We start from the raw sequence: 21333 nt of genomic DNA on the forward strand, positions 1-21333 counted from the left end.
TCGAAAAATCGAAAAATCGAAAAACCGGCACATTAAAACCCCCTAAAACCCACCCCCGACCCTTTAAATTAAATCCCCCACCCTCCCGAACCCCCCCCCAAATAACTTAAATAACCTGTGGGTCCAGCGGCGGTCCGGAACGGCAGCGGTCCGGAACGGGCTCCTGCTCTGAATCTTGTCGTCTTCAGCCGGCGCCATTTTCCAAAATGGCGCCGAAAAATGGCGGCGGCCATAGACGAAAAAGATTGGACGGCAGGAGGTCCTTCCGGACCCCCGCTGGACTTTTGGCAAGTCTCGTGGGGGTCAGGAGGCCCCCCACAAGCTGGCCAAAAGTTCCTGGAGGTCCAGCGGGGGTCAGGGAGCGATTTCCCGCCGCGAATCGTTTTCGTACGGAAAATGGCGCCGGCAGGAGATCGACTGCAGGAGGTCGTTCAGCGAGGCGCCGGAACCCTCGCTGAACGACCTCCTGCAGTCGATCTCCTGCCGGCGCCATTTTCCGTACGAAAACGATTCGCGGCGGGAAATCGCTCCCTGACCCCCGCTGGACCTCCAGGAACTTTTGGCCAGCTTGTGGGGGGCCTCCTGACCCCCACGAGACTTGCCAAAAGTCCAGCGGGGGTCCGGAAGGACCTCCTGCCGTCCAATCTTTTTCGTCTATGGCCGCCGCCATTTTTCGGCGCCATTTTGGAAAATGGCGCCGGCTAAAGACAACAAGATTCAGGAGCAGGAGCCCGTTCCGGACCGCTGCCGTTCCGGACCGCCGCTGGACCCGCAGGTTATTTAAGTTATTTGGGGGGGGTTCGGGAGGGTGGGGGATTTAATTTAAAGGGTCGGGGGTGGGTTTTAGGGGGTTTTAGTGTGCCGGCTCACGATTCTAACGATTTATAATGATAAATCGTTACAATCTGTATTGTATTGTGTTCCATAACGGTTTAAGACGATATTAAAATTATCGGACGATAATTTTAATCGTCCTAAAACGATTCACATCCCTACAGTAGTTTTCACTATGTGGCGTACCTGGGTAGAGATCCGAAATCTCTTACAGTTACCCACACACTTGTCATTGCAGTACCCGATTAGAGGTAATCCAAAGATAAAATTCCAGGAGCTCTTTTCCCAAGGATTTTCTGCTACCTTAATTGCTGGAGTCCTTGGGGACTTTTTGGACCCTGCAACTGGGCAGATCTTGGGGAGATGCAGGCATATTTGGGCCCAAAGAGTATATACTTTTTAGGTTATGCTCAGTTAAGTGCCTTTGTAACCCGACTCATGAAATGGAGTGAGCTTCCACTGGAAAATCCCCCATACCAACTTCTGCTCAGGTTGTTTCAAGGGAAGCAAGGCTCATTGTCTTTATTATACAAATTTTGCCAAAATATAATTACGTACAACATCTTTGATAGATTGGTACCAAAATGGCAAGGGGAAGTGCGGGAAGAATTAGATACACAGATGTTAAAAGATTGTTATATGTTTATTCCTAAGCTAACTAACAATGTGAACTTGCGGGAAATGCAAGTCAGACTGTTCCATAGAATAGTATGCTCACCACACAGAGCATATCAGATTGGACTGATAGCCTCAGATATATGTGGGAAATGTAACCAGCACCCTGCCTCTTTGATCCATGCATTCTGGGACTGTCAAGTGACATAAAACTTCTGGGAAACTGTACGGCTATTAGTCTTGGATATGTTTTCCACCTCGATTACATGGTCCTGTGCGTTTTGTTTATTAAACAATGGTGTTGGAGAATTATCCTTGAACAATGATAATATGCTGTTTTTCATGAAAACCTGCCTCATAGCGAAGAAATGTATTCTGCTGCGTTGTACGGACTCTGCACCACCGGATGGGGCATTATGGAAGGCGTAAATGTCTGAACTATATCAGCTGGAATATGGATCACTGTCTTCCTCTTTCACAGTAAAAAAAGAAGAAATGGTTTACGGACATCTGGTACAAGTTCTATTGCTCGCTTTCCTACGCTATACAACAGTTATTCCCTTTACCTGAACCAGCATCCAGCAAAGCATTGTCCTCTAGGGATGTGAATCGTTTTTTGATGATTTAAAATATCGTCCGATATATTTTAAATCGTCAAAAATCGTTAGAGTCGATATATAATAGGAATTCCCCCGATTTATCGTCAAAAATCGTAAATCGGGGGAAGGGGGAGGGCGGGAAAAACGGCACACTAAAACATCCCTAAAACCCACCCCGACCCTTTAAAATAAATACCCCACCCTCCCGAACCCCCCCCAAATGTCTTAAATTACCTGGGGTCCAGTGGGGCGGTCCCGTTGTGATCTTCCACTCTCGGGCCACGGGTGCGTTGATAGAAAAATGGCGCCGGCGCTACCTTTGCCCTGTCATATGACAGGGCAAAGGTAGCGCCAGCGCCATTTTGGTTCCTATCCCCCGACGTGACGAGCGTAGGAGATCGCTCCCGGACCCCCGCTGGACCCCCAGGGACTTTTGGCCAGCTTGGGGGGGCCTCCTGACCCCCACAAGACTTGCCAAAAGTCCAGCGGGGGTCCAGGAATGACCTCCTGCACTCGAATCGTGTTGCCGTACGGCCGGCACCATTTTGCCGTACGGAAATATGGCCAGCGCCATTTTTCTATCAACACACCCGTGGCCCGAGAGTGGAAGATCACAACGGGACCCCCCCCCACTGGACCCCAGGTAATTTAAGACATTTGGGGGGGGGGATTCGGGAGGGTGGTGGATTTATTTTAAAGGGTCGGGGTGGGTTTTAGGGATGTTTTAGTGTGCTGGTTTTTCCTCCCTCCCCGATTTACGATTTACACGATATTTACAGAAACAAAACCGCGACGATTCGATTCCCTCCCCCCCCAGCCAAAATCGATCGTTAAGACAATCGATCACACGATACACATCTCTATTGTCCTCTTTCAATCGGTCATTTCCCTGATTCCATTGGTCCGTGTCATAGCAAGTGTTTGGGATAGCCTGTCAAGGTCACTGGGGGTGGGGGTGGGGAGTGGAGGATGGGGTCTTCGGGTCGGGGAATAAAATGTTATAAAAACTGTTAGGATGTCAGAACTTTATGTGAATGGTTTTCACAATCTATTATGTTGTATTTGATTCTGATATCCTCAATAAAAAAGCTTTGGAAAAAAAAAACAAGCCCCTGATGCAGCCGCTGTGTGAAACTCATCCAGAGTCGGGCTCTGTTTAAATATATGTGCCAATAAATGTCTTCAAGCTAAGGTGACTCGTCTGTCTTGCTTCTGTTTGCCTTCTGGTTTCAAAAGATCATCTTCCCATCTACTTTGTGTGACCATCCCTTCTTCGTGATAGAGCATGGGACTTGCTGTGACATTCCATTGCCCCATTAACCTGGAGAGCTTACACCAAAGGTTTCAACATCATTATATCCTTTTTAGCCAGTAGAGGTTGGGGTGGCAGGTCGAGTCCAGAGTCCTTGATGTCTGATTATATCCTTAAGGCTAAGCAGGCAGGGATGTCAAGAAGTAGTGTCAGATTTCATCTGGAAGTTCTGGCCTTCTTTATGAAGGCTAAGAATTGGCCAAACTCTACCATGGCAAGATGGGCTTGTGAAGAGGGCCCGCGTGGACATGCTATGTCAAGTTACCCATGGCCAGCTCTTGTTTCTATGAGAAGTGCTGTCAAGGTTGGCAGTATCACAATATGAGAAAGCACTGTTCCATTCAACCTTTATGGTGACCTTCTTTGCTGTGCTGTGGTTGGGAGAATTGGTGGCAGGCACAGCAGTGATCACTGACGCTGGGGAATTGCCTCTGGCTGCCATCATAATTGCTGAGAATCAGCTAAGCCTGTTGATAATTGATTGAAAACTGACCAAAGTGACAAAGGCCAGCATCTCTTGTAACTGGCCATGCCTAGTCTTGCAACATGCACAGTCATAAACATGGCAGCCTACTTGACAGTTCATCCAGCAGGAGGGAATCATTTCCTAGTACATGAGACCATCCTCACTCTGAGCCCTTTCTATTTTTACTCAGTGTTCAAGCAAAGCTAGACATGATAGGCCTACAGTCTGCCCATTATGACACTCGTTCATTCTGATAGTTGTGGCCAGCAGCATAGTGGTGTCAAGAGTTCCAGTACATTTTATTCAGTTGCTAGGGAGATAGTGCTCTGTGACATATGTCTCATACATCAAATATGAAGATGGTACCACCTGGAGGCTTTAATCAAGATATGTGCTCACTTCCCTGTTGGTTTTTGTCCTTGCCAGGTGGCAAGGATGAATGTCAGATGGTTTGGTTCATGGGGCAATCTTTCATCCATAGGGTCCAAAGGTTGGTACAGCAAGTGGATTCTGGGATGGCGGGTGTGTCACACCCAGCATAGCAATGGATGAGCAAGCCCGAAATGCATTGGGCAGAGTTGGCCCACTTCCTTCTCTCATGGCTGCCAAACTTGGTTAATCCAGCAGAATACCCCATAGTCCTAATTATCCACCTCGGAGGGAATGACTTTGTCAAGTATTAAATGTCACCACCTTCTGAATGTGATGATATGTTCCATCACCCTCATCTCATCTTGGATGATACAAACTTTTATTATCTGGTCATAGATTATCCCTTGCCTCACGTTTGCTCATGTGAGACTCTGGAAAGAGGGGTGGACACCACGTACGGCATGGCTGGGCAATACTTGATTGCATGGTGCAGTATGAGGTGGATGAACTGCACCTATCCAAAATGGGCATGACTCTATTTATAAATTGTTTGAGGAAAATGTGCTAAAGTTGTTCTATGTGTCAGTTAGCAGCATTTTCATAGGTCTTTGGGAGTGGGCCTTCTCCCCAGGCTACCTGTCCTTCAATGGGGCACCTCAGGAGAAGGACCACCTATGGCAGGTATCTGAGCCTTGAGGAGAGAGAATAGAATGTGGGGATAGATTCTAGCAGCTCGGGGTGTTGAGAAGCCATCTCTTGAGTCCAGCTATAACCGGTATAGGGCCTTGCAATACACAGTGGGTCTTGGCAATGGGTAAGCAGGAGTGGCCCTCTAGGTATATTGCCCAATGATCCTGGTAATCAATCAGTGCCTGGATATAGGCTAGTGCAGGACCCCACAAGGATAGGGGGTGGGAATGGGAGTGGTAAATTAGGTGGCTCAACACCTAGCCCTTTGTTGTATAATTCATTATTATAATAAAAGCATAAGTATTCCAAATCAAAATACTGATTCATGTCTATTTGTAGCTCAGGCTGAGCTAGGGGAGTGCCTCCCTTCAGTGGGAGATTGAGGGGTGGGAGGAAGTCAGTTGGCCCAAATGCCCCTGTTGTATGAGCTCTGTCTATTGCTAAATAAAATATTAACTTACTATAGCACAACAGCTTAAGCTATATCCATCAAAACATATTAATCATAGGAACAATGGGTTGATAAAATAAACCAAGATAGAATTGCATACTCCTATTCCACCAAAACATTTAGGGCCAGATTTTAAAAATCTTACACGTTTAAATCCCGGGGATTTACGCGCATAGGTGGCCTTACACGCATCAGGCCTATTTTCAAAGGCCCAGCCACGTGCGTAAGGCTCCGGGACATGTGTAAGTCCAGGAGCCTTGGGAAAGGGTTGGGGAGTGGGCGGGGTGGGGTGGTCCGGGGGGCATGGTGTGGCTAGAGGCCCCCCAGCACAGCGGCCATTTGCCGCTGTGCCGGGGGATCGCCTGCTGGCAGGGTGCCGGCACACACAACCTGTGCCTGCTCAAAGCAGGCACAACAGGTAAGATAAGGATTTAAGGGGGTTAGAATAGGGCTAGGGGGTGGGAAGGTTAGGGGAAAGGGTAGGAAGGTTAGAATAGGGGGTAGGGAAGTTCCCTCCCAGGCTGCTCCTAAATTGGAGCAGACTGGGAGGGAACTGTGGAAGGCCGTGGGCGACGGCGCTCGCAGGTTACCCAAATGTGCACCCCCTTGTTCACGCCGACCCCCGATTTTATAACATGTGAGCACCGGCGCGTGCATGTTATAAAATTGCATGTCCATGTATGCTCGTCGGTAACGTATGCACATGGATGCACACGCACTAGTTTTGAAATTCTACCCCATAACATTTCAAGTAAAACTTTGATTTCAGCTTTAAATATAGCAGAGTATACATTCTTAAATATAGGGCTTAAATGCTTGTTTAAATAACCAGGTTTTTATAAACTTCCTAAATATCTTAATTGGATTCTTCCCATGCCTCAATTAGAATAAGATTCCAAAGTAGTGGACCATGATGTTGCGCTGGAGGTGGACCCTTGGCCTGAGACAGGATTGGTTCGGCTCTTTGAGGGTTCCCAGAAGCCGCCTGCCGCCAGGAGGCAGAGCACATGAGGATACAGAGGATAGCTGGAGCTTTGCCAATAACAGTCTGGGGTCTCCGTGGATTGAGCCCTTGGATTCCCGGACTGCCTGGGCTTAGCTGGGCATCTGAGGGTCTCCTGGAGAGGTAGCAGAGAGGTGTGCCCACCAAGAGCAAAGGTACATGGCTATTGGAGAACAGATAAGCTAGACCGGAACTGAGTGTACCGGAGACCACTGGAACAGAACAGGAACTGAAGGTCCTCCAGTCAGGATAGGCAGCGCCTAGTGGTCTAGCTTGAAGAAGGCCATGGTAACGTCAGAACAGACAGGCCTGGTGGTAACAGGAGAAGCAAGGAGAGTGTCCGAGTGGAGCGCAAGGGTCAAAGCCAGTGTATCCCCCCCGTTTCGACCCCCGCCCCTCATTTCCTAAAGTATCGCAGGCCTGCGATACTTTAGAAAATGAGGTCCAATGTGCATATAAATACTTAGGTGCCTGGGAGAGAACCCAGGTCCAATGATGTGCAAGTTTATGTCTGCTATGAAGGAGGTGTAAGTTAAAAAAAAACAAAACAACAACAAAAAAAAACCTAGCAATAACAGGAGTGATTGAATGGTGTAGGGGAATTAGGGGAAGAGTAGGCTATCAAACCAGGAGGGATTGGAGGACCTAACTGTTAACTGAACAAAGTAGTAGATCAACTGGTTAAACTTGCAATGGTGTGGACGCACACCCCTTTTAATTTACCCTGACTTACGGGGTAGAACCGGGATTTATGAGCTTATGCAGATGTCCACTTAAAATTTGGCATGCATGTGCATACAGCTAGGCTATTTTATATCATACACACATATGCACACATATAAGTTTTCTTTTTTTTCTAAGATTCTGTTCCACTAATCAGCTTCTGCACAAGGCAGTTTAATTAATACTCAATGATGAAATGTATGTTAAACATTTTAAAACAACAATAGTATGATAACAAATACAAATACAGTTAAAATAAAAGTAAACTGCAAATTAAAATTAGTCTTCCCTTACTATGAGAAGTTTTATAGTATATGATATGCCAACTGGAACATTTGTACTATGTGTGTTCTGTTCTCTAAAATACATATAAGGTACAAAACTATATTGTTGCTTTTCCTTTTAATATCAAATAAGTCTTTGTGCACCAGCATCAGAAATTGTTGGGGGTTTTTTCATGCCTTAGATTACTATCTAGCTTCTACAAACAAAATTGTTTCTTTTTTCCCCCAAGGAAGCTTTTGTAGTAAAAGAAAGCAATATTTGCTTTAGAGTTGAGATGTCAAAAGAAGTGATCCTTGATCAAAGAAGCTCATAGAACATTGCTAGAAGCAGGCAGATTAGGTGCATATGTATATATGATAGAAGGTCTCCATTGTGGATTTGATATAATGTGAGTAACATGATTAATATTAGTTAGTGTATTTTCAGGAGCTGATACATGGAATATATAATTGAGATCGTAATGTATCATTATGGGAAGATTAAAATAAAATGCTCTTGAAATGGAACAATGGAAAACTTTTTGGGGGAATATGTAGTTATATATTGTTTCATAATAACTGCTTTAACTGGCAGGCTTGTTTATCACATAAAAAGGAATTCCTTGGGTATTCTGAAAACAGAAAGCAGACTCAATGTATAGTGTCTCTTCCCCTAGAGGTGTAATTATCTAGAATGTACTTCTAGGAGTCTTGTTTTTCAATTGCTGTAAAAAGTTAGATGTGTGTGTGTGTGTGCATGTGTGTGCGTGTGTGTATACATACTGGTGTATACTCTGTTTGGCATTCATGAACTGTAGAAAGGGGATGACTGAAGTGTAAGGTATAAAATGAGTTAAGTGATTTGTAAATCATTACAGAAGTTTCACCTAGCAATCACACTGATTCTTTAGTACCAGCATCATTAAATTCAGGAGAGGATACAGTGAGAAACAAATATACTTATTAAATAAGTTCATGCTGTCCTATTTTCTGCTGTTTAGAGCCATCATTCTGAGTGAGAAAATAATGGGTGGCATTATTAGTGACATTGGAGATTCCAAGCACATAGTAAGGGTAACACTAATGTACAGAACTGTCAGAGAGAAATTCCAGGTGCTGGGAAAATAATTATTTCAGAGTGAGTGTAATTAAGTAGAAAATATTATGTTTACTGCCAACTCATGTCTTCACTAACTAGTTAGATTTCCCTGTGTAAATACAGAAACAAATATCATTTACAGTTTTAGCCTTTCAACATCTCTAGTGGATATACATTGTTTTACTTTCAACCACTGAAACATATATTTTTCATACTGTGTCTCCCCTATTTTGGAAACAATACACATTTCTTAAATAAGCAAGTAGGGAAAAATTAACTTTGCATTATGTTGCATCTATCTATGTGGGTTTGTATTTTACCTGCTGTTTGTTTGTTGTAGCTGACCTTGAGCATTTATGTGAACAGGTGGGTTAGAAATAAGAAACATAAATAACTCAATAAAATCCTAATTTATCTAATCCTGAAAATTCATACTCCAATATCAAAAACTGTATCTTATTTATTTATTTATTTATTTATTTAGCATTTTTATATACCGACGTTCTCGATACAAATATCAAATCAGGTCGGTTTACATAAAACAAAACAATCGCGGTGAGGCGTTACAATAAACGGAGTTTCAGAACATGAGAATAATACATATTAAATAAACAACAGTGACTCATCAAATGACGAGAATCTATATAGTAAATAACATGTAATAAAATAGATAATGGTGTAAATAACTAACTTGAAATAAAATAAATAATAAATAGAATAGTATAAAATATATATGTAAAGACAACAGTAACTCGTTATGATACGTGAAACATGTAGAGAATAACTAAGAATAAATGATGTGTTAATTTGGGATATACAGGTATCAGGGACCAATGTTTATGTGCCTGGTTATGAGTAATGCATGGGCTAAAGAATTAATGCATCCACAAGTGGAACAATCAAACAGGTGGGCTGTCAAATAACGTGGATTCATGTGGAGATAACTAAAAATAAATGATGAGCTGAACAGTGACCAATGTTATTGTGTTTAGATATCAGTAATGCATGAACTAAAGAATTAGTGCATCCACGCGGGAGGCTTTCCCTACAGGTATGTTGTAAGTGGGTTGTCCAGATGAGGTGGCTTTCACTACAAGTGGGTTGTAAGTGGGTTGTCCAGATGAGGTGTAATCGGGCCTTGAAGAGGTGTGGGCGGTCGTGGAACTTGAGGTGTGGTCATGGAACTTGTAGTGAACTAATTTTACTCTTTTGCTCTTTGGCCCGTAGATCTTGATAGATCTTCACTGAAACTGAATTATGTAACACTGACTGACAATAGCTGAAAGTTGTAAATGAAAGTAGGCATTAGTGCATTAGTTACATCAGTTTTCAAAGTGAACTTACACACAGACGTTTACTTTGAAAATGATCCCACCATAACTATTTGCGCACAGTTATACCTGCTAATTTCTATACAGGACACTTTAAAAAATGACAAATCACGCATGTCAGTTATAGCACCTCCCAGCTCCACCTCTGGGAATGCCCTTAAGTACAGATAAAGTTATGTGCACATAAAGCATGCAAGTGTAAGTTTATCTGATTGGGTGGGCAATTTAATAACAAACCATTCCCATAGGTAAAACTCCCATTGCCATTGAAAGTTAGACTCCCTATATCAAAAGTCAAATGCATTTATTGCCCATAGCCTATATTACATTTATTTAGTTATCTAGCTTTTTATTTATTTATTTATTTATTTGACTTGTTTGATTTATATTCTACTTTTCAGGCATTAAAAAGTGGATTACATTCAGGTATTGTAGGCATTCCTCTGTCCACAGTGGGCTCACAATGGGCCTGATTTTAAAAAGCATTTACTCGAGTAAAAACCAGGTTTACTGGAGTAAATTCACTTTACTTGAGTAAGTAGGTTTTTGAAAATTGCTATAATATATGCCATTGACTTGTCTATAGGATTTACTCACATAAGTGCACTTTACTTGAGTAAATGGCTTTTGAAAATTGCTACAATAGTAGCTACATTTACGCATGTAACTCCTTTTGAAAATTACCCCCAATATGTTTGTACCTGAGGCAATTGCGCGCACTAGCTCACGCATGTTATAAAATCATGCGTCCATGTGTGCGTGCCAGGTAGCGAGCGCACATGGACGCGCGCATGTATTTTTTAAAATCTGCCCTTTATTGCGCACTAACTTGGATTTAGTGCTCACAGGGATGGTAATTTTCAGGTGGGTGTGCGGACACACCCAGAGACACAGCAATTTTATAACATGCAGACACATACATGTGTATGTTATAAAATAGCCCTGGCACTTGTGTATGTGTGCCTAATTTTGCAAGTGGGTGCACACATCCGCGTAAAATCGGGTTTGAGCCATATAAACTGGAAATTGTATAACAGGCGTGCATCCATGCCATGACCAGTTTCATCAGCTTTTATCCACCAGTTTGCACAGTTTAGAGCTAGGTCCTCTAAACCCCTGTGGCTATTTACCCTGCATGCTCCCCAATTATCCCAGAACCTCAAACAGCTCAGAGATGCCTGGAATTAGTTTTATTTAGACTTACACCTCCTCAATAACAAAATTAAAGTTAGGAAGCACTAGACCTGGGCATACACCCAGGTGCGAATATCCTAAAGTGCACATCTCTTGGCCCCACCCTGAAATGCTCATGCCTTGCCCACACTGCAACCACACTATGGGCCTCATTTTCTAAAGTATCGCAGGCCTGCGATACTTTAGAAGATGAGGGGCTGGGGCCCGAAACGGGGGGCGGGCCTGCGCTATCCAGCAGCGATCGCACCGTCGCGGTGCGATCGCTGCCGGTTTCGCACCCAATAGCGTCACCATAGGAGGTGTAGCTATTGGGAGCGAAATAGGCAGCGAAAAGGCACCTACCTTTTTGCTGTCCGTGGCATCGGCACAGAGTCGGCCCCGGTGACGCCCCGACTCCTCCTCTTCCAGGGCCGACTCAGCCCCCCATCCTGGTATCGCACGCGGTAAGGGACTTTTCGCGTGCGAAAGGTCCCTTATCGCGTGCGAGCGGCTTGGAAAATGAGGCCCTATGTTATTTTTGTCCAAAGTGAGCTACTTGCACAATGGACATGTGTGCACATGTGGGCGGCTTTCAAAATCAGGTGGATGTATGCATGTCCTACTTGCACGCACATCTCTTGCTTTTGGCTTGCAATCTCTTTTAAAATTCACCATTAACAGAACTTAAGGCTGAATTTTCAAAGGCCTACATGTGCCTATACCGGGGGATATGCACATGGCCAGCATGCATACGCCACATGGATTTTCAAACATCTGCGGCTACATGCATAACTCCCGGTATGCGCAGAAGAAAGGGTTGACGAAAAAGGGGTGGGGTGGAGGCGGGATCTGGGCAGGGTTCTGGCTGGGTCATTAGGCACTGTCCCGCTGAAGCTTGTGCCGGGATCTGACTGGCCTGTGCAACCTGCTGCTCCAGAGTCTGAGTAAGTAAAAAAACAAAAACAATTTAGGGTAGTTAGGTTTTAGGGGTTGAAGCTAGTTGGGTAAAAGGGAGGCAGGTTAGGTAGGGGGTTTAGGAAGTTCCTTCCCAATCTGCTCCTTTACTGCACATATCTACTAAATTCCCCCCAGTTATGCACGTGAGACGGCACTAGTTATAAAATCAGTGCTTCCATATGCATGCGCTGGCAACCGCACACATGGACACCTGTGCCGGGGTATTAAAATCTACCTTTCAGTGTGCATTAACCATGAACAAATGGAAAAGCAATAAATAAAAAAACAAAAACAAATTCAAGCAAAATATTATATGAAACAAAAATGGCACACACACACGCACACACACACACACACAAAACACTGCACACCCCTACCATTTATGCATGCAAGTTCAATTTTGAAATTCTCACTTAAGTGGCCTGGAATATGCACAAATGTATTCACACAAATGTATGCCTTCTTGTGCAAGTTAACTAGCATGCATAGTTTTTAAAATACTGAAGTATGCATGTAAGTTCCAATTTCACCCCATATAATGCTTATCATCAGTGTACATAAAGGTTTTTGTAAAATTGGATTACATGCATACTTTTATGTGTACTGAGCCCTAGGATCTTTATTAATAGCCATTTGGGCACATATAACCATGTAGTATATGCAGAAATGACTTTGAAATTCAGGCCCACAAGGACCAGTGAATGCATTATGCTATACAGTACAGGGCGGATTTTAAGAGCCCTGCTCACGTAAATCCGCCCGGATTTACGCAAGCAGGGCCCTGCGTGCCGGTGCGCCTATGTTCAATAGGCCTACCGGCGCGCGCAGAGCCCCGGGACTCGCGTAAGTCCCGGGGTTTTCCAAGGGGGGCGTGTCGGGGGCGGGGCCGAGTGGCGTGCCGTTTTCAGGGCGGGACGCGGCGTTTCGGGGGCGGGCCCGGGGATTTTTGCGGATACACGTGGCTACGCGCGTATCTACTAAAATCCCGCGTACGTTTGTTTGCGCCTGGAGCGCCAACAAAAGTACATGAACGCGCCGTTTTTGAAAATCTACCCCTACATGTACAATATAAATAGGCAACAAGGGGTAGATTTTCAAAAACGGCGCGTTCGTGTACTTTTGTTGGCGCTCCAGGTGCAAACAAAAGTACGCGGGATTTTAGTAGATATGCACGTAGCCGCGCGTATCCGCTAAAATCCTGGATCGGCGCGTGCAAGGCTGCCTATTCCGTGTAGCCGGAGCGCCGAGCCACGCAGCCTGCCGCCGTTCCCTCCAAGGCCGCTCCGAAATCGGAGCGGCCTCGGAGGGAATTCGCTAACGCCCTCCCCTCACCTTCCCCTCCCTTCCTCTACCTAACCCACCCTCCCAGCCCTGTCTAAACCCCCCCCTAACATTGTTGGGTGATTTACGCCTCCCAGAGGGAGAAGTAAATCCCCGTGTGCCAGCGGGGCGCTGGCGCGCCTAGACGCGACCTAGGGCGGTTCCGGAGGGCGCGGCCACGCCCCCGGACCGCCCCGGGCCGAAACCACGCCCCCGGGCCCGCCCCGAAACGCCGCGTCCCGCCCCAAAAATGGCGCGCTGCTCGGCCCCACCCCCGACATGCCCCCGACACGCCCCCCTCGGAAAACCCCGGGACTTACGCGAGTCCCGGGGCTCTGCGCGCGCCGGCAGGCCTATGTAAAATAGGCGCACCGGCACGCGAGCAGGGCTCTTAAAATCCGCCCCCTAGTGTTTTAGATACATTTTCTGAGCCATGAATAGTTAGGGTTGCCAACTGGCTCCAAATTTTCAAGACAGGTTAATCCAGTCCTAGTTTTATCCCACTGCTTGCATGTAGTCTTGCTGTTCTTACAGATATCAGTAGGGACACCAGAATTAAGTCCCTACTAGTTCATACAAAACTGGGAAAAATTAGTTGAAACACAGAACAATGGAATAGTGATTGATGGAAAGAGAGACAGAAAACTAACCAAAACAAATAATCCTTTTCATTCATTATGAAATGTGCCTAAAAATGACTTTTTTAAAAACTGAAATCAATAATTATATTGCATAACTGCTAAAGAAACATTTCACTTTAAAGCATCTCATTATTTTTGTCAAGGAATGATGCACCTAAATGCCTTATATCAATCTGTCACTGTGTTGAATGGTGTGATAGTCTTATATTTGTATTCTCTAGGGTGGCCCTTAGTTGTATATGATTTTGTGAACTGAAATATTTTTACTCTCTGTTAAATTTCTGCTCAATCAGATAATATTAAAATGGGACCCAAAGGCCCTGAAGTGTCAGAATTTAACACAATTGATATTTTTTATATTTTGCATTCCTGGAGCTGTGAGCCACGCTCGGTGTATGGCAAAAGCTATTTATGCCTTTAAAATATATTTATTACAAGATCAATTTAAACTGACCAAAAAAGAGAATGATTCAATCAGAACATGCATTTTTCTTATCAGACTCTATTTATGAGCCTGGTTCCTGAAACCACTGGCTCTGAAAGCTCTATATCTAGATTACAATGTTTTACTGAAATTAATCGAGATTAAGGATTTAGATCCAGAAATTATTTTAGTAGTGCTTCCATGAAAAAACTCCCAGGCTGGTACATAATAGGCATGGCAGTTAGGCATATAAACAACATAATCCCCAAGGAGGTATATCAGGGGCAAAAGTAATCAGTAAAAGTATTGCTGGAGACCATCCAGTGCTTCCAGAATGATTATTGCTGCTGTTTAGGGGTGGGAAGAAGAAGGAAATTTTTCATTTTGTTTTTCATTTCTTTTTTGGGGGGTTTTATTTTTCATGAATTTCATTTCTTCAAATATTTATTTTGTTTATTTCATTTAAAAAAAAAACATTTATACAAAAAAACCCACAAAAAATAGAAACAAAAACAGAAACAGGTCCTCCCTAGGCCTCCGAAACCCCCATCAATCACTCACACCCAAAAAAATGCTGGGGCCAGGATCCTCTCCAACCATTTAACCGATCTGGGGGGGATATGACACCAATGCCTAGGCCCATGTCCAAGCCTGGGCCTTGCGTACAGTGTAGGCCATGATCGCAGAGGACTAATGAGGACTAGGCCTATGTAAAGTTGAGGCTTCAGCCTGAGCCTAAGCATTGGGAAGGTCCTGATGCCTAGGTACAGGCTGCAGCCTTAGCCTTATGTAGACCTAGGCCATGGTAGGTCGCTGTAACCTTGTCCTACATCTAACACAGGGCCCGACACTGGAGCCTGAGCCTGGACCCAGGTACAAAGCCGAGAAATGACCTGGAAGCCTTGTCCTGTTGCCTGGGCCTCAGCCACAAATCGGTCCAGAGGCCAGGTTCTGATACCTGGCCCTCAGCCCAGAGTCAGTTCCAAGTCTCATAGCCCAGGCCTCAGTGTGCTCCTTTTCTTCTTTGTCTACTTTCTTTGTCTCTTGAAGCCAAAGGGCACTATCCTCTGGGGTTGCACTGGAGTTAATTAAATCTGGCACATTCACCGCAATGGATGGAGCCATTTTGAGGTACGGCAATGCCGTACCATGCCATACATCAAATTGGCACCATCCACTGGGGTGAATGTGCAGGAGTTATTTAACTCTGGTACAAATCCAGTAGATGGCATCATTTGGCTTTCAAGTGCTAAAGAAAGAAGATGACGAAGTAGAACTCCCAGGCTTGGGATTGAAGGCCTGGGCCAAATCCTGGCTGAAGCCCTGGTGTTAGCCCCAGGATCTGTGCAAAGGCCCTGGTATTAGATCCAGGTCTGGGCCAAGGCCACAGCCTTGGGACCCAATCTCTGAGTCAGGTAGCAAAGTTGGGCCTGGGTCTGGGCTAAGGCCATGGAGCCAGGACCAGGCTCCTGGGTCGGGCCTGGGCCCAGGGTTTGGTCTAGGCTGAGGTCCTGGCATTGGGCCTGGGTCCAGGCTGATCCTCTGGCATCAGGACCCCATCTCTGGTTGGGTCATAGTATCATGGTGGGTCTGGGCCAAGGCCCAGATGTGTGGGGACCCAGCCTATGCGTCAAGTCATAGTGTTGGACCAGAGCCTAGATCAAGGTTCAGGTGTCAGACCTGGGCCTGGATTGTGATGCTGGTTTCCCTGAGCCATTAAGCTTTTATATTTTTGGGATCTCAGCCGAGACCCCAGCATCAAGCTCAGGCCTAAGCCGCGGTTCATGTATCAGGCTGCGTGCTATGCCTAGTAGAGGCTTCTGAATAAGGACTAGGCCAATGTAGGCCCTGGCCTCAGCATTGCACTCTGGCCTGGGCCAAAGCCCTTACTTTGTATCTCAGCCTATTCTATAGGCGAGGCCCCGACTTCTGGCCTTGGCCTAGGCCTGACATATCAATTTTGTTTTTAAAACTAAACATGAAAACCAACAAATTTTGTTGGATTTTCAATCATGTCTCTTTGATAATGAAATGAAATGAAATAGGAAATTTGGTCTAATTTCATATTTTGTTTCTCTCCAATGCTCATCCCTACTACTGTTTACATTTGAGTGCTTATCAGTGCTGTTTTCAATTTATTTTAAATTGGTACTTTGACTTGAAGCAATGCACAGGTCCTGCTCACGAAACCATGGTTACTCAGAAGAATAAATCACATAGGAAGACTTGACTTTAAGAGACTGAGTTTAAGGTATGGTTCCTGGGGCCTTATCGGGGACTATCAGCCCATGGTTTATATATTGAAATGCTGGATGCAGAAACAGTATACCTGGAAAGTACACAAATAACTTTTACATGGATAAAAAGTGCATGCATACTTTTTAACATAAGCAATTACGTTTTTGGCCCTAGACATGCATATTTTATAAATTGTGTGACTGGTTCTGCAAAGTTTATAAAATATGCATATAACTTTATGCACACTCACTTACTGTATGTGCACATGTGGCAGATTAGCATACAACTGGAAACTAGTCTGAAACTGATGAAAAGTATGTTTGTTGTGAAAGTATTAGTGTAATTTTAGAAAGCTGAAAATCAAGTGATCTAGATTCATCTATTCTACCCATGTAACCCCTATTTTCACCTGCATTGGTTCTCACATTAATATAACAGTTTTCTTTCACTTTTGAATATAGAAGATAATTTTCAAATAGATTTCCCTGTATAACAAATTAGTTACCTGGGCAAATTTCCAATGAGGATGGGAATTGCCCTTCTTTCAGTGGTAAAATTGTATACTGTGCTTTACTACGCAAATCTTTTAGCTACAGTGTGTCCCTGGGATTAGAATTAGGGAAGGGAAGGGAAGGATGAGAACTTGTGGGAATTTACCTTTGAAAGTCCTAACCTTGATTTACCATGCATACCTACTATCAAATAGTTGCAAAAGCCCTGGATATCTTTGTAGCCACAGTGTTTGCAGGCCACATATTTTGAAAGAAAAGCCCTGTGGGAAGATTCCCTTTGAAAATCAGTTTGCGGATCTGTTGGGTTTATGCATTAAAAGCTACCCACAGTGATTAAAAAAGGTGTCACTTTTCTAGATAACTTTTGTTATCGAAAATGTGTTAAGCGATACTTGTAGGTAATGCTTAATTTTTTAAATGGCTGATTTGGAAATAGCTTCTATCGAACGTCACCTTTTGTTTGCATGTCAGTTCCAGCTGTACTACTATATTGCAGGTCAGTAATGGCTTTCAGAGGAATTCCCTGTATGTAATCACTTCCATTAAGCCTTCTAAACCAAAAGTCTGCAATTTATAATGCCATTAAGAAAATTCAAACTACATGCAGCATTTAACCATCAAAATGTAATTAATATAAGTCTATTAAAGAAATGTTTTTCCTTGCAATGGCAAATTCATTTAACAATCATTAAAATAATTATGTTGCATAAAATGAAATATTTTGTTTCTTCCACTACTTAAAACTAATCAAGGTTATAGACTGTAGAAAGAATTGTACATATTAAATGCTTTCATGCTGTGTTTTGAATGTTTAAACACCTTGTTATATATTAATATATGAATTTGTCACTATTTCATAAAAACAGCAATTTGGTAAAATTAATAGAGTAAACTGCACGTATAGAAAATGATTAGAATTGTAAAAGCTAAGTATTTACAGATATATAAATTGTCAAAACCAAAAGAATTAACCTCCCATACTATTAATGACTAATACTTACTATTATTTTAAAAATATTTTATAAACTGTTGTTTCAACATTACAAAATTTATTTTACCTTAATTTCACATATTAGCACATTTACCTGAAAAATTTTAAATACAAACAATTTCACAACACAAAAATTATCACATCACTCACTCTATCTCATATCATATTATAAAACAGTATTGAAATAAATCCTTATATATCAATGTTATAACGATATTTTAAACAATCCAAGTGGCAAAAAGCAAAACTATATTTTGATGTTATTAAGGAGGTGGTACTTTTCCAAACTTTACAACGCTGCTACTCAGTTTAAAAAAATAATCAGTCCCATACAAAAAGTCAAGCTTTTCCCAATTGTCTCTCAGTAATGCACTATACCAATCTCTGTCAATCCATTATAAGGATTTGCAATGTGCAGCCATTCATTTCAATTGTTTGGACACCTATCACATTTCTAATAAATGAACGAATGTACACTCAATTAATCGTTTATGCCTAATGGACACACTTTAGATAGCTGTGCATACCATTTGTTTTGTGTGTACATTCAACTATTCATTCTATATGAGCTTAAGTGCAAAACAAATAAAATGAATGGACATCCAAAAACTAACAAATGCACATCCCTATAAATGATTATTGTATTCAGACAAAATATTTTTCCAGTGGTGTCATGGAGGTATACAATATATATTTAAGGCTGCTGCAACAACAACCACACCATAGAGAATGGAAGGTAGAGGTGTGCATCCGTTTTCCACATATTTGTAATCCGCAACTTATTTTTTGCTATCTGTTAAATACGTGGGGAGGCGAAACACATCGCGACCCCCCCACGTATTTATTTATTTTATTTATTTATTAAGGCTTTTTATATACCGACTTTCTTGATACAAATCAAATCAATTCGGTTTACAATGAACTAAGCAGAGTATACAATTAACCAATCAACAAGAGATACGGAGCATACAGTTACATTATAACAAGGTAGGGATGTGAATCGTTTTAGGACGATTAAAATTATCGTCCGATAATTTTAATATCGTCTTAAACCATTATGGAACACAATACAATAGAGATTCTAACGATTTATCGTTATAAATCATTAGAATCGTGAGCCGGCACACTAAAACCCCCTAAAACCCACCCCCGACCCTTTAAATTAAATCCCCCACCCTCCCGAACCCCCCCCAAATGAGTTAAATAACCTGCGGGTCCAGCGGCGGTCCGGAACGGCAGCGGTCCGGAACGGGCTCCTGCTCCTGAATCTTGTTGTCTTCAGCAGGCGCCATTTTCCAAAATGGCGCCGAAAAATGGCGGCGGCCATAGACGAACACGATTGGACGGCAGGAGGTCCTTCCGGACCCCCGCTGGACTTTTGGCAAGTCTCGTGGGGGTCAGGAGGCCCCCCACAAGCTGGCCAAAAGTTCCTGGAGGTCCAGCGGGGGTCAGGGAGCGATTTCCCGCCGCAAATCGTTTTCGTACGGAAAATGGCGCCGGCAGGAGATCGACTGCAGGAGGTTGTTCAGCGAGGGTTTCCGGCGCCTCGCTGAACGACCTCCTGCAGTCGATCTCCTGCCGGCGCCATTTTCCGTACGGAAAATGGCGCCGGCCATACGCGTATGGCCGGCGCCATTTTCCGTACGAAAACGATTCGCGGCGGGAAATCGCTCCCTGACCCCCGCTGGACCTCCAGGAACTTTTGGCCAGCTTGTGGGGGGCCTCCTGACCCCCACGAGACTTGCCAAAAGTCCAGCGGGGGTCCGGAAGGACCTCCTGCCGTCCAATCTTTTTCGTCTATGGCCGCCGCCATTTTTCGGCGCCATTTTGGAAAATGGCGCCGGCTGAAGACGACAAGATTCAGGAGCAGGAGCCCGTTCCGGACCGCTGCCGTTCCGGACCGCCGCTGGACCCGCAGGTTATTTAAGTTATTGGGGGGGGGTTCGGGAGGGTGGGGGATTTAATTTAAAGGGTCGGGGGTGGGTTTTAGGGGGTTTTAGTGTGCCGGCTCACGATTCTAACGATTTATAACGATAAATCGTTAGAATCTGTATTGTATTGTGTTCCATAACGGTTTAAGACGATATTAAAATTATCGGACGATAATTTTAATCGTCCTAAAACGATTCACATCCCTAGTCTTTAGTTTCTTTTTAAAAGTTGTTAGACAAGTCTCCAGTCTGAGGTCCGGAGGCATGGCGTTCCACATGGAAGGGCCTGCGGTAGAAAAAGACCGGTCTCTGAGGTTTGCGTGGTGCACTAATTTGATTGTAGGAACGTGTAAAGATCCCTTGTAAGCATCCCTTAAAGGCCTGGCTGTCGAGTGCAGTCTGAGAGGATGAGACAGGTCAAGCGGGGTTTGATGGTGGATATTTTTATGAATGATTGTGAGAGATTTATGGAGGATCCGAAAATTTACTGGGAGCCAGTGGAGATCTTTTAGAATGGGAGAAATATGCTCTCTCCGATTGGTATTTGTCAAAATCCTTGCCGCTGCATTTTGTAGCAGCTGGAGCGGTTTAATGGTAGAGGCTGGAAGACCATGCAGAATGGAGTTACAATAGTCGATCTTGGAGAACAGAATGGCTTGGAGGACGGATCTGAAATCGTAGTGGAATAGGAGCGGTTTGAGTTTTTTGAGTACTTGTAACTTGTAAAAGCACTCCTTAGTAGTGTGTTTTATAAAATGCTTTAGGTTCAGGTGACTGTCGATTAAGACTCCAAGATCTCTGGCGTGTGATATATGTGGAATATTTTGTGATTGGAGAAGTATGGGACTACCTTCTGGAGTAATTAGCAAGAGTTCGGTTTTAGAAGTGTTGAGCACAAGGTTGAGGCTGGATAAGTAGTGGTTTATAGTTTGTAGATGAGAGTTCCATAACCTGAGTGTTGAGTCCAATGATTTGGATATAGGGATTAAAATTTGAAGGTCATCTGCGTAAATATAAAATTTGAATTTGAGGTTTGAAAATAGGTGGCAGAGGGGGAGAATGTAGATATTAAACAGGGTGGGTGATAGGGAGGAGCCCTGGGGGACGCCAAAAGGAGCATTAGTGTGAGGTGATTCCATGTTTTTAATTTTTACCTTATAGCCTCTATTACTGAGGAAAGATTCGAACCATCTGAGGGCTGAACCTGTAATTCCTATGTCTGAGAGTCGGTTTAGGAGGATGTTGTGATTTACCGTATCAAAAGCCGCAGAGATGTCGAGGAGAGCTAAGAGAAATGACTGTCCTTTATCAAAACCAATATATAGTTGATCCAGGAGGGAGGTGAGGAGGGTTTCCGTATTGTGTTCTTTTCGGAAACCATATTGTGA

Source organism: Rhinatrema bivittatum, chromosome 3, assembly GCF_901001135.1.
Source record: "Rhinatrema bivittatum chromosome 3, aRhiBiv1.1, whole genome shotgun sequence".
Classification (NCBI taxonomy): domain Eukaryota; kingdom Metazoa; phylum Chordata; class Amphibia; order Gymnophiona; family Rhinatrematidae; genus Rhinatrema; species Rhinatrema bivittatum.